The sequence below is a fragment of the Stegostoma tigrinum genome, chromosome 3 (genome assembly GCF_030684315.1).
Source record: "Stegostoma tigrinum isolate sSteTig4 chromosome 3, sSteTig4.hap1, whole genome shotgun sequence".
NCBI classification, from domain to species: Eukaryota; Metazoa; Chordata; class Chondrichthyes; order Orectolobiformes; family Stegostomatidae; genus Stegostoma; species Stegostoma tigrinum.
Window position 1 is genome coordinate 13967566 of NC_081356.1, and position 12725 is coordinate 13980290.

General features: G+C 41.8%; 1 non-coding gene across 4 annotated transcripts in view; it reads right to left on the reverse strand.

Annotated features, from left to right (window-relative positions):
• Positions 1 to 12725, reverse strand: part of LOC125451148 (uncharacterized) — a 57874-nt gene that overhangs the window by 28539 nt on the left and 16610 nt on the right. For 3 of the 4 annotated variants that reach the window (XR_009445629.1, XR_009445627.1, XR_009445626.1), the window contains exon 2: positions 6762 to 6955. This is a non-coding gene — a transcript (uncharacterized LOC125451148). Of the gene's footprint in view, positions 1 to 4528; positions 5270 to 6761; positions 6956 to 12725 lie in introns of those variants that run through there. The other variant, XR_009445628.1, reaches the window with a different exon arrangement.

Consider the following 12725-nt stretch of genomic DNA (forward strand, 5'->3'; position numbering starts at 1 on the left):
CAGACCTGTGTAAATGCATTCAGCTTCTTTTTATTATTTAACTATTTTCATAACTTGTATTTATGTAGTACCTTTAATGTAATAGAACACTCAAAGATTCTTCAAAGGTGCTTGATGAAGGAAAACTGAACAGCAAGTCACATAAAGTAATATTTGGCAGATGGTGGAAAGATTTGGTCAAAGAAATAGGTACTAAGTGTTTTAAAAAGGGAAAGGAAGGTGGAAGCCATTCCAGAGTGCAGGATTTTGGCAACTATATCACAATAGTGAAACAATTACAGTCAGGGATGCTCAAGAAATCAGAATTAGAGGAGCATAGGTGTTCTACAGGATTGTGGGTCTGATTGAGGTTATATAAAGAAGGAAGATTGAGACTATTTTAGAAATTTGTAAACAAAAATGGGAGTTTTTAAACCAAAGCACTGCTTTACCAATTGCTAATGTTAACCAGTGAGCACAATGAGGTAATAAAGTGTGAAGCTGGATGAACACAGCAGGCCAAGCAGCATCTCAGGAGCACAAAAGCTGACGTTTCGAGCCTAGACCCTTCATCAGAGAGGGGGATGGGGAGAGGGAACTGGAATAAATAGGGAGAGAGGGGGAGGCGGACCGAAGATGGAGAGTAAAGAAGATAGGTGGAGAGGAGAGTATAGGTGGGGAGGTAGGGAGGGGATAGGTCAGTCCAGGGAAGATGGACAGGTCAAGGAGGTGGGATGAGGTTAGTAGGTAGGAAATGGAGGTGCGGCTTGGGGTGGGAGGAAGGGATGGGTGAGAGGAAGAACCGGTTAGGGAGGCAGAGACAGGCTGGACTGGTTTTGGGATGCAGTGGGTGGAGGGGAAGAGCTGGGCTGGTTGTGTGGTGCAGTGGGGGGAGGGGACGAACTGGGCTGGTTTTGGGATGCGGTGGGGGAAGGGGAGATTTTGAAGCTGGTGAAGTCCACACTGATACCATTGGGCTGCAGGGTTCCCAAGCGGAATATGAGTTGCTGTTCCTGCAACCTTCGGGTGGCATCATTGTGGCACTGCAGGAGGCCCATGATGGACATGTCATCTAAAGAATGGGAGGGGAAGTGGAAATGGTGTGATGGTTTAAGCAGACTGGCTGCAAAGATGATCACGGGCAGCAGAGTTTTGGTTGAACTCAGGTTTATAGATGGGTGAATGTGCAATGTCAGTCACGCGCGCAGTGGAATAATCAGTCTTCCACGTCACAAACACACAGATGCAGATTGCAGAAACAGAGCTGGACAACAGTTTGTGGTCTTACTGATGGTGCGAGTATGATATTGGATGGTCATCCCAGGATCAAGTCTGACACCGGCCATCCAAGGAATTTACATTAGTTTGGAATAGTGGAGCATTTGAGTGCGTCAAAATAAAAGCAACAACAGAAAAGAACAGGGAAATAGAAGCAGCAAACTTTTTCATGTCCACTTGCTTGATAGTATCTGGTGCCCCCTGCTGTCCAAACTGATTAATTTAGTAAATCCATTTCTGATCCACTCTGATTCAGGCAGAAGTCCCAGTAACGCAATAATTCACAGTACATCTCTTCTTACCATTTCCTTTCAGTCCCAACTTACATTCATCTGAAACAAGTTTCCTTTTCAAAGTCTTAATATCTTTTAATTTATACAGTGTAAATTTTTAATTATACACATTATGAATGTTGTGAGTTCTTACCACATTGCATCACGGTTATGTCTCCTAATACACCAATATCGTAAACATCTCAGCAATGTAATGTGAATTCAGGATTGCAAACAAGATGCAACTGACATGTGAATAGATGTGTATTCATTTATCAAGAGCAGAATCATAGACGCACAGGTGTGACAGTCTAATGATACGGGATAGGCCATTTAGGGCTGAAATTAGGAGAAATATTGTCACTCAGAGTGGTGAGCCTGTGGAATTCCCTGCCACAGGAAAGCTGTTGAGGCCAAAACATTGAATATTTTCAAGAAGACAGATATAGTTCTCACGGCAAAATGGATCAATGGTACGGGGCTAAAGTGGGAACAGGATTCTGAGTTGAATGATCGTCCATGATCATATAGAATGGTGGAGCAGACTTAAATGGTCTCCTCCTGCTCCTATTTTCTATGTTTCTGTGTGTCTAGATGTGAAATGAAATTGGAAAGTGGCTGGGACAACACCCAGAATGGGTGGACTTGGTATCAGATTGATAGGCACAAGCATGGAATCTATGTCTGCTGGACAGTAGGATATTGATGGAACTATATGCATGAAGTAGGCATTTGCAAACTCTTGCTACTTGTCACCTGCAAACATTTCATCTTTGATTTGCAGTGTGTGCAGAGTGAATGTACTTTGGGATCAAATGCTGATCAAAGGCAATTTGGACCAGAGATAACAAGGTGTAGAGCTGGATGAACACAGCAGGCCAAGCAGCATCAGAGGAGCAGGAAGGCTGATGTTTCGGCCTTTAGTCCTTGTAAAGCTAACACTGGCATCTCAACAATGCAAGAGTTAGCGGCAGTGACTTAAAAAGAAGTGAATGCTGGCTAAATGTGTCCTACCATGTGTGAAACTTCCAAAGGTGCTGTGAGACAAGGGGAACATCGTTTCATCGTATGCCATTTAAATATGACTATGGACAGTGATGGATACAATAAACTCGTCAATGATTGAGTCGGGTCTAGAACAGGAGCAGGGTCAGAATGCAGCTGTAATGTGCTGTAATGTGTCAGTTTTAGCTGCAATGTGCCATTCACTCAGCAGGTGAGGCACATTCACCAAGTTAGTGTACACGCTGTGACCAGGGCCCCGGCGAGGCAGACACTAGGACTGCTGAAGGTGCAGTTCTACTGCGTGGACCGGTCTGGGGGAAGCCAATATAATCCAGACGGAATGTGTCTCAACATGTGGGGCAACACAGTGGCTCAGTGGTTAGCACTGTTGCCTCAGTGCATTTCCTTCAGGTGCTCCCACAGTCCAGAGATGTACAGGCTAGGGGGATTGGCCATGCTAAATTGCCTGTAGTGTTCAGGGGTGTGTAGATTAGGTGGTTTATAGGGAGGTGGGTCTGGGTAGGATGCTCTGAATGCCAGTGTGGATTTGTTGGGCCAAAGGGCCTGTTTCCACACTGTAGAGAATCTATGATCCTTCATTGAATTAATTTCATCCTGTCAACTGTGCTCTGCACAATTGGAGCAGGCAACAAGGGGATACACTGGATGCTGGGAGAATGGGAACAGTCATCCAATCAGAGAGAAGGTGCCCCTCTTTGTGTGTGACAGCTCTAGCTGCATCGGCCACTTTGGTTTGCTTTTGCTGACTGGAAACGAAAATTCATGGTTGGACTTGTCAGATTTTATAGCAAAAAGTTGTGGCCTGAGGAAATCTGTGAAGCAGTTTGTGGCTGGATTCAACCGTCACTTTGTCCGCTCCAGGTAGGTATTGATAAAAACGTTCATAATCAACGGCACTGGTCAGGCACTTTTTCTCAATCTGAGCATAATGTCATTCCATTTGCTTTACCATCCCGGATGTACATGTAACAACATTAGGGCTGCTCTAATTTCTGTCTCACTGGCATTAGATCACAAGGTGACTTCATCATTTGCATTGTGGGGGAGGTGATGGCCTAGTGGTATTATCACTGGACTGTTAATCCAGAGACCCAGGTAATGTCCTGGTGGATCAGGGTTCAAATCCCACCACAGCAGATGGTGAAATTTGAATTCAATAAATGTCTGTCATTAAGACACTAAATGATGACCAAGAATCGATTGTCAGGAAAAACCCATCTGGTTCACTAATGACCTTTAGCGAAGGAAACTGCCATCCTTACCTGGTCTGGCCGACATGTGACTCCAGACCCACAGCAATGTGGTTGACTTTTAACTGCCCTCTGGGCAATAAGGGATGGGCAATAAATGCTGGCCTAGCCAGCAACACCCTCATCCCGTGAAGGACTGATAAAAACAGGGTACTAGGTTACTGGTATTCTGTCACTAGTTGTTCAATTTTAGTTAATGCTACTTCATGTTTCATGCCCCAACACATTGTATCTCATACATCCTTGGCTGGATTAATGTATTGGTTCACACTCCAACAGCAAATTGAGCAAGACTTCTGCTAAATTGTTGTTGAGTTCAATAAATTGTTGCACTAGCTTGATAACTCTTGATCATTGCATCACAACACATCTGCGTATGTTAGTTGCTTTTCTGAAAGTGTATCTTTCCTCTCTCAGTAGACATGTTTTCACTGCAGGATCTCATTAAATAGATTTTCTTTCAGTTGTGAAAGCAACTCCATTGATTAATCATAGAATCCCTACAGTGTGGGACCAGGCCATTTGGCCCATTGCATCCATACTGACCTGCCATAGAGCACCCCACCCAGACGCACACCCCTACCCCCACTCCACCGCTGTAAACCTGCATTTCCCATGGCCAATCCACACAACCTACACATCTTTGGACTGTGGGAGTTTGCCCACCTAGATATAGGGAAATGTGTAAACTCCTGAGGGTGGAATTGAACCCAGGTCCCTGGTGCTATGAGGCAGCAGCACTAACCATTGAGCTACTTTGCCACCTTCAATGTTACGTTCACATTGAGCCTTAATATTGAACATCAGTATTCACAAGTTGTGTTCACGTACTGTTCATGATGCGCATTCAAGGCTTCACAGACGCTGCCAGGCCTGCTGAGTTTTTCCAGCAACTTTGTTTTTGCTCCCGATTTACAGCATCTGCAGGTTCTTTCGGTTCCTGTTGTAGCAACTACGCTTCTTGGCAACTTTTTAACACTAATTGTCAGCTCCACTCTGACACCATGTTATGAATGAATGTTAGTTTAGCCTGCGCTGTGTCTTTATTGAGCTGCCTGAAAAGGACCTACACTGAGAGGGGCAACATGGGGGTCACACGACTATGCAAGCTAAGAGAAACATTATCACAATTATATCCCAAACAGGTGTTGTGTACTTGGATCTTAAAAGAGTGAGGTAGATTTTATTGTAATTAACAGTATCATGAATTATGGAGTACAGACATGCAATTGCAGTTGTGATAAATATTGCCCAGAATCCAAATGAAGGATGGAGCAAGCCTGAGAGGCCGAATAGCCTACTGTTGTTCTCATGTTTCACCAAACTGGATTGGCTTCTTTCCACAAACTCTTTAGGTTTTGAGGTTGGTTCGCTCAACACCAATCTCAACACACACAACCTGAGCTACAAATCTACTCCAAAACCTTAGGAACTCTTTAGGTTTTTATTCCCCAAATGCAGTACCTGAAAGGGTGGAGGAAACAGATTAAGTAATAACTCTGAAAAGGGAATATATAATTATTTGAAGGGAAGCATTTGCTGTATTGTGGGGACTAACTGCAACAGTTGCATTAAGTTGTCACATGGCAATAGGTCACATGGTCTCCTTCTGTACAATGTCATTCTTTTACCCTCACAACAACAGAGTCAATTCAAACTGAAACTTGATCCACTGAATTACTTGGGGTCGGAACTTCATATCAACAGGAAAATGCCAACAATGAACCAGCTACAAAGCTCAAAAATAGTGAACTTGTTTCAACAATGCAGAAGGAACCTTAGTTTTTACAATTTGGTTAATGATCCAAGACATAGAAAATGTAGCCAACCGTTTTCCAATTTCCCAAAGTTCTCACCTGATTGATAGATTGAATTTAATTTAGATAAACGTGAGGTGTTGCATTTGGGAAAGGCAAATCAGGCCAGGACTTATACACTTAATGGTAAGGTCCTGGGAGTGTTACCAAAAAGAGAGACTGGATTCCAGGTTCATAATTCCTTGAAGGTGGACTCCCAAATAGACAGGGTAGCATAGAAGACATTCGGTATGCTTGCCTTTATTGGTCAGTGCATTGAGTATAGTAGTTGGGGTGTCATGTTGTGACTGTACAGGACATTGGTTGGGCTACTTTTGGAACACTGCGTTCATTCCTGGTCTCCCTTTGACAGGAAAGATGTTGTGAAACTTGAAAGGGTTCAGAAAAGATTTGCAAGGATGGTGCTGGGGTTGGAGGTGGGTTTGAACTATAAGGAGAGGCTGAAAGGCTGGGGTATTTTCCCTGAAGTCTCAGAGGCTGACGAGTGACCTTACCAGAGGTTTATAGGAGGGTCTTGGATGAGCAGAATAGCCCAGGTCTATTTCCCAAAGTGGGGGAGTCCAAAACTAAAGGACGTAGGTTTAACATGAGACAGTAAAGATATAAAAAGGACCTAAAGGTCAATATTTTCATGCAGAGGGTGGCGCGTGTATTGAACGAGCTTCCAGAAGAAGTGGTGGAGACTGGTACAACTACAACGTGTAAAAGGCATCTGGATGGGTATATGAATAGAAAGGATTTGGAGGAATTTGGATCAAATACTGGCAAATGGAACTAGATTTATTTAGGAAAGTTGGTCAGCATGGACAAGTCAGGCAGAAAAGTGTGTTTCTGTGCTGTATAGCTCTATGATTCTATGATTTTGGCAGACCTCCTGCATAAAAGAATATAAGATGAAAAATGGGCATTAGGATCTGTCCTGTGTCGACGTGTATCTATTTGTTATGCTGTGATGTGCAGCAAAATGTTTGGGTGATGTGGGGTGTCAGGAGCTGCTGGCGTATTGAGTTGTGGGTTTGAGGATTGCCAAGAGTGGACTGACGGGTTCACCACTGACGGAGACTGCAGGAAATTGAGGAGTGGCTGAAGCTAATAATGTACCTAGTATGATGTGCCATTTGAAGGCTGAAATCACTCACTTTGATGTGTGTCAAATTGTTAAGTTTCTTCCACACCACATCCGATGTCCAAACCCCAGACATTGATTTCTGCTGCTGCTTTTACTATCTGCCACCTCATCATACATCTTCCACTCTTCCTGGTCTCCTGAGGATAGAGAACACCTCTCCTTCTGTCTTCATCTTGCACCAGTGGATTATCTGGGGTCCGCTGTCTGGAAGAAACAAAACTTGAATAATGGTTTTATCAATACATAAGCTTTCTCTGAATAAATGTGCAGCTTTTCAAAATATCACAAACAAACTTCTGTTGTGGCTAATGATGCTCATGTCACATTATAATGGAGGACAGTGCACATTTCCTGCTTATAGCTTAACAAAGTGTGGAGCTGGATGAACACAGCAGGCCAAGCAGCATCTTAGGAGCACAAAAGCTGACGTTTTGAGCCTAGACCCTTCATCAGAGAGGGTCATCTGATGAAGGGTCTAGGCCAGAAACATCAGCTTTTGTGCTCCTGAGATGCTGCTTGGCCTGCTGTGTTCATCCAGCTCCACACTTTGTTATCTTGGATTCTACAGCATCTGCAGTTCCCATTATCACTGCTTATAGCTTGATTGAATTGCTTACATTTATGTGTTATGTGGATGTGCTTACATGGGATAGTTTTAAAGAGTGTTACAAATGTCCTATATTGTGTTGACATTTTCATGGCATAAGGTAAACAGATTTGTTTGAAGAGTCTAGCTCTACACTTGCACAAAATTATGGTTTTGTACGAACACAGGAAACAAGAGCAACAGAAACCAATCCCCCTCTCAAGCTTGCTCTTCCATCTAATAAGTTCATGGTTGATCTATTTGTGTTTTGAATTCCACATTCCCATTTATCCTCAGTAACCTTTGATTCCCCTGCCTAACAAGAATCTATCCATCTCTGTCTTAAAAATATTCAATTACCCTGTTCTATTGCCTTCTGAAGCAGAGTTCCAAAATTACATAACCCTTCTGAGAGAGAAAAATCTCATGAACTTTCTCTGAACAACCTTCAACCCCTTTACATCCTTCCTGAAATAGAGAGGGTTAAAGTGCACACAATATTAGAGACGTGGCCTCACTGATGCCCGGTATGACTTGAAATAACTGCATAAAGGCCAGTAGCCCATCACCACGTCACTCTCTATTTACATGTGCACAGTACATGGACTCTAACCAGCTAGGGCGGAACCAGTACTTAGAGTAATAAGACTCTGAGACTCCTGACAATAACTGTCAGCAGGGTTCCCTGATTGGGATGGTTACCACGACCAATCAGGAATAGCATACTTATTGAGATCCACCTGGCCATCATTCCAATCACTACAAACAGAAGATAGTTGCAGTCGTTGGAACTATGGTAGCAAATGAAGATGCACGATGAAATGCTGTTGAACGACAAGGTGTAATTTACCAGTTTGAGTTACACGTGTTTACAAGCCTAGTGCTGACTCTCTTGAAATACTTGTTGCCAATGAAGTAATTTAAATGCTTGAAAATTACAGCACAAAGGAGCTGAATGTTGCACCTAATGGATGGAGCACAGTGTATTAGTTTTCCCAGAACTTTCCTGTCTGAGCGGCAGCTATAACAGTTCCATCATTGTGAAACAGGCATGCTACTTTTGGGTGCCTGGTGGGATATCGCTGGGACTGAAGAGTCTGAGCTATAGTGAGAAGCTGAAAAAGATGGAACTTTCTTCTCCTGGAGTGTTGGAGACTGAGGGGTGATGTTATAGAGACTTATAAAATTATGAGGGGCACTGATAGGGTGAATAGCCAAGGTTTTGTTTTTTAACCCAGGGCAGCAGAGTCCAAAACTAGGCAGCATAGATTTAAGGTGAGAGGGGAGAGATTTGAAAGGGACCCAAGGGTCAACTTTTTCACACAGGGTGGCACGTGTGTGGAACCAGCCACAATAGAAATTGATGGAGTTTGGTATAATTACAACATTTAAAAGGCATTTGGATGGGTACATGAATTGGAAGGGTTTAAGAGGGATATGGGCCAAACGCTGGCAAATGGGACTAGTTCAATTTAAGATACTTGATCAGCAAGGATGTGTTGGACCGAAGGGTCTGCTTCTGTGCTGCATAGCTCCATGACAAGACCTGGGGTGCAGTTTCCACTCTTGCAGTTTCTGTTAAAAATCTGACCCACACAGGAACTTGCATCGGAAGCCTTACTGTCACATCCATCCTTTACATAATGGGCTCAAGATTTTCCTCATTTAGTGAGTATAATGTGTTTTTCAATTGCTGGACATTCACTTGTAATCTATGGGAAAATATAAGTTGCTAATGAGCTAGTTAATTAAATAAGACGAGGTGACTGATAGTCAATAAATAAATCTATAAATTAAAATCATTTCTATGGAAAACAGTTAAAAAGTCTTGCATTGTGACAGCCAGAAAAAACAACTGATCACTCGTTTGTCTTTGTTGTTCATTCTTTGAGATGAAGGTGACCTTAGTAATCAGCTGGACTGTTGGTCAAGGTTCCAAAGTATAGGTGGCTGCTGAGGATGACCTGGAAGTTTTGGCTGAGAACACAACAGGTTACCTCTTCCCTTCAGCTGTGGTCTTCATTTGTTTACTTCAGTCTGTGACCTCTTCCCTAGAATTACAGAATGTTACAGCGCATAATTGAGTCTGCATTAATGTTTATCTCCAGAGGAACCACTGTGTCTCATCCAAGTGCCACTTCCCATGCCCTTTAACATTCCTCTTCTTTCAAACAGCACTTTAATTTCTTGCTTTTCTTAAAAAACACAGTGGATTTGGTTTCAAGAGTGATTTATAGTGGGGAATTCCAACCTCTAATTATCCACTATTGAAAGCAATATTTTCTAGCATTCCTTTATTTATTTTACTAATTAGCTTAAACTTTGTTCCTTTTCATTATTGTCTAAGAAAGCAGCTGAAACCATCTCAAACCCCTGTATGATTTTGAAGTCTACAAATCTGATAATCTTTTAATACTCAGTTTGAATGTAAAGCCCCTAACTTTGCAAGTTTCTCTTCATAACTGTAACTTCATGTAAACAAATGGATTGATATTGCGTTAACTTATCTGGGAAGAGGTGCCACTTTTCCCACATCATTTCAAAATGTATAAAACACCATTTAAACCAACAAAGTGTCCAATTTGCCTCAGTGACTGCTATTCATGACTAAAGCAATTCACACCAAGTTTTGTCACAAACAGAAAATAATATGTTGACCTTGAAAGAGAGCCAACATTTAAATTTCAAATTGACAGCTGTCAGAAATTGACTAAGTAATGCTTCCCAGCATCCACAGGAATTTAGTCTAACACAGTATGGGGCTGGAGGAACACAGCAGATCAGGCAGCATCAGAGGAGTAGGAAAGTCAACATTTTGGTTCGGGACCCTTCTTCAGAAGTGAAGTTTTGAAGAAAGGTCCTGATCCAAAATGCCAACATTCGTGTTCCTCTGATGCTATCTGGCCTGCTGTGCTTTTCCAGCCCCACACAGTGTTAGATTCGGACTCCAATATCTGCAGTTCTTGCTATCTCCACAGGAATTTAGACCTTTCTTAAAAAAACCTTGAAATGAAACACAGACAGAACAAAGTGAATATACCAGTAAAGAGATGGTGGAGGTAATCAGAACACAATGATTGGTATCCATTTAAGTCCCAAGTTTTAAAAGATTTTCCCTGGCCACTGAAATTCTGTGCACAAATTGTGGAATTATAAATAGTGCTTAAAAGCTGATGACCCATCGATTCTGTATGTTTGGGTGTGACCCACACGCCTTGGAAATGCTCAGCGCAAAAACTGTCCATTGGAGAAAACTTCAGCCAGCAATCTGATGACGCTGATGAACCACAAATTAAACCAATAAAACACCTTCATATGTTAATGGATTATTATGGGATTTTTGCAAGGTGTAAGAAAGTACAATCAAGAGCAGGAGGTGTTTACAATATTCATTGTCGCAGGTATAATTCTTGAACCATAAGAAACCTCTGTTTCAGTAAGGGGTTATGATGTCTAGAGTAACCACAGGCAGGATTAGTTAGCCACACAAGAGGGATTGTACTCCTGAGTAATTGGTAACTTGAGTACAATTAAAAGAACAAGGTTCATGAATTTTGACTGAACTTGAAAAGGAGCAGGACAATGATGGTTATAATTGATGGTAGAGTAGTGACGATTGTAGGCATTAGGGGAAATGCAGCAGTCAGGTAGTACCTGTGCAGAGAAACAGAATCAATGTTTCAGGCCAGTGATTCCACCCCCCCCGCCATCAGATCCTGATAACAGGATGTTGACCTGAAATGTTAACTCAGTTTCTCTCCCTAGTTGAGTTTTGCCAGCCTCTTTATCCTTAGTAAGGATAATAGCTGTTGGCAGATGAAAATCAAATCGTTTTGAGGCTGCCCAGCAGGACTCTGCTAAATCATATAGAAGGACAAAAATGGTCAGTGATAGGTAGTGTGGGACCATTATGATAGGGGAGGTGATCGTGTTGACTTGTATCACTCAAGAATTACTTGATCACCGAGGGACCAGGCACAAAAGGGCTATTTGTGTTTTATCCTCCTCTAATGTTCTCTATTTTCTATTGCACTTCTCTCTCTGTGCTCACTCCACCTCCTGGCTTCTGCAAGATGAAACTCTCTTTCTCTCCTCTGCGGTGAACAAGACAAGGCTGCTATGTTCAGCCCAAACATTGTACATATCTCCAATAGTAATTGAAAGAGGCAAGATACATACGAGGCAAGATCCATCATCATCTTGTAAGTCTCAAATTGCAGTTTTTGCCCTGCTTTAAGATTCTACTTGTGCTGCGAAGTTGATAGATTTTAGTCGCAATCTCTTTCATGAAGTGAAGATAGCACTGATCTTCACTGAAGAAATTGCTCCCTAAATTCTCTTGTGTACATGGCTTACTGCCCTTTTCCCCTTCTTTATCCCTCTTCTAGTAGCTTGCTCTATTCTGTATGGTCTCTGTTCATTCTTCCATCTAAGGTCAAATCAAGAGAGAAATCTACAAGGCTACCTATGTCTGGAAGCAACTTATTTTTCAACATAAATTGTTAAGTATATCTTTAGAGAAAGCTCAAAGTTTGTGACACTCAGCAGACTTGTTTCCAGGATGGCAGGATTATCCTGTGAAGAGATATCAGACAAGCTGGGCTTTTATTGTCTTTGGGTTTTGAAGAGTGAGAGGCAATCTAATTGAAACCTACAGGAGACACTTAAATGGACAGACAGGTTAACTGCAGATAATATGTTTCTCCTGATGGAATCTAAAAATCGGGAACAACATTTGAAGTAAGTTGGATACTACTTAGGTCCAAGATGATTCTTTGGAATGCTCTACCACGGACGGTTTGGAAGCTCAGTTTAAGGTAAAGATTGGTAATCAGACATCTATCACTGATGTACAAGTGTGGTGATACTAACGCTTTTAAGAGGTGTATTTTGTTCTTTTTTTAATTGAATGGAGGTTTTAAGGCTGAGGAGCAAAGCTGTCTATTGAAAAATCATAAAATAAATGGCTTCTATGGCCTTGTCTTTTTGTTTAGGTTGGAACAATAGAAGCAGCTTGAATGGGTATAGTCAAGGTCTCTCAGAACCAGGACTTTTTTAGTTTAGTTTTTCAGTAGTAGCATTTGTTGCTGGGGTGTTCGATGAATTGGAAACTGCAGTATGTCTCTCTCTGCTATACTGGGTTTTCTTTTGGTGTTTTCCTGTTGGAGTATATGAAATACTTTGTTTCTCTGAATTTCCCAAAGTGGGTGTTTATGAGCTGTTACTATATTGGAACAGTTAATAGTTAATGTATTTTGTTAAGCATTTTGATAGAGTTACAGCTAAGCCAATTTTTAAGAAATATATTTTTGTTGTATTTTACCTATATTGAATGGATAAAGTGTGTTTTGCTTAATGTCAAGTAGTTTGACCAATCAAGTTGTATTC